The 1,646-nt window shown below is 44.2% G+C and overlaps 2 non-coding genes across 2 annotated transcripts; one reads left to right on the top strand and one right to left on the bottom strand.

Moving 5' to 3' along the window:
* Window positions 1-613: 613 nt before the first annotated feature.
* TRNAD-GUC (transfer RNA aspartic acid (anticodon GUC)) lies at window positions 614-685 on the bottom strand. The gene has a single exon. It is a non-coding gene; the product is annotated as a tRNA-Asp (tRNA).
* Window positions 686-1,341: 656 nt separating this feature from the next.
* Window positions 1,342-1,413, top strand: TRNAW-CCA (transfer RNA tryptophan (anticodon CCA)). The gene has a single exon. It is a non-coding gene; the product is annotated as a tRNA-Trp (tRNA).
* The last annotated feature ends 233 nt before the right edge of the window (window positions 1,414-1,646 follow it).

Genomic DNA, 1,646 nt, shown 5'->3' with positions numbered 1-1,646 from the left:
TGGTTTTCGTGGAAGTTTTGTGAGTTATTGTATCAGTCCCATGTTCCAGATGTATTTTGGGCATTAAAGGGTTAATAGTAATATAATTTTTCAGGAGTTTCTGCCCTAAAATATTGTTCTCAGGTGTCTCTAACACATGCCATAGTGTTTGGCATGTTTTTAAATAAATAAACAAACAAATAAAGGGACCATTCTGGCCCATTCAGTTTTTTACACCGTTCCTGACATTCAACAGTAGCACTGGGTGTTCTGGCATAGATGTTCATTAACAACCACCACCTGTATGCCACTTTCCCACAAAAATGGCACCAATGTACAGAAAACAGAAACGCGTCAATAAAACTGAAATACATAATATCAAAACACAGTATCAGCATAATATAACGATTTATACTTCAGCCAGACAACTGGCAGACTAGAGTTCAATTTCTTGCTTAGCAGAAGCCCTGGGGCTTCCTCTTTTTTCTTTTTAAATCCTTTTAATTCAAAACTTTTTTTTTTTTCCTTGAGGTCATTACCAGTTATATTATTTGGTAAACTGTTTGAACCCCGCACGAACAAATCACCGCGCCATGAAGGGGGGTGTACTTCTTTATGCTAAAAAGGTGTACTTCTCCCCGTCGGGGAATCGAACCCCGGTCTCCCGCGTGACAGGCGGGGATACTTACCACTATACTAACGAGGAGCCGCTTGGCGGCTCTCCTTCCTTAGAGCTCATGTAGCTGAGGACAGGTCGTGACGTAAAAATACAAACGAAGGCAAAGAGGTGATTGGGTTTAACGGAAGTGTGCATGGCGATTTCTTGACTAGAAACACTGTAGAAAAGGGGTGAGAAAAGAACAAAGCACGAATCTAGCAAATTACTACCAAGAGGTTAATTGAAGTAGAAGGAGAAATTAGAAATTTTCTCCCAACCCAACCCTCGCATGGGTGAGAGAGGGAGTAGTGTTATGAGGCTGCGGCTAGGAGGTTATTAAGTGGGGCGAATTCAGCGGAACTAAGGGCTTTTTTGAGGGATTCTCCGGGTAGTGGCTGCCGGAAGAGCGGAGAATGTAAGTAGGCGGGAAAGGAATACAAGGGAGAAATGATGGACTCTGACAGGACTCGGGAGCAGAAAGGATGGAGGAAGGCGCCATAACCGCCCGCTGAGATCCGCTCCTCCGTGTCTGCCGGGGAAACCCGCAACCGCCAAACCGAGATTTGAATGTAATTATGAAGTTTAGGGGGTTTTACTTATACTGCTCAACTTTTCCCGCGCTTTTCCCTCTTTCAACTGCTGTATATTTTTGAATCGAAACCCATTCAGCGAGTTCTATAGCTCTGCTTACCTCAAGTCGTCAGGACCTCGTGGCGCAACGGTAGCGCGTCTGACTCCAGATCAGAAGGCTGCGTGTTCGAATCACGTCGGGGTCAACGTTCCTTTTCCCACCCACTTTTACAACTCTTTAAATTGTTATACATTTCCCTCCTCCTTGGGAATATAAGCTGCCGATCACTCACAATACACGAAGGTGTACTGTGGTACTTGCTTTATGAGATGACAGTATATCTAAAAGCTGACTGCAATTATGGTCAGAGTGCTTACCAACATGAGCATTCCATGCACACCCCCATCACGTACAAATACATTTACCAAGCGAGTAGGC

The sequence above is a fragment of the Heloderma suspectum genome, chromosome 7 (assembly GCF_057233095.1).
Source record: "Heloderma suspectum isolate Gila_16-S chromosome 7, 16-S_ref, whole genome shotgun sequence".
In the NCBI taxonomy this organism is placed as follows: domain Eukaryota; kingdom Metazoa; phylum Chordata; class Lepidosauria; order Squamata; family Helodermatidae; genus Heloderma; species Heloderma suspectum.
The sequence above is the reverse complement of the archived record's forward strand: the minus strand, read 5'-3'. Positions and strand labels throughout refer to the sequence as shown.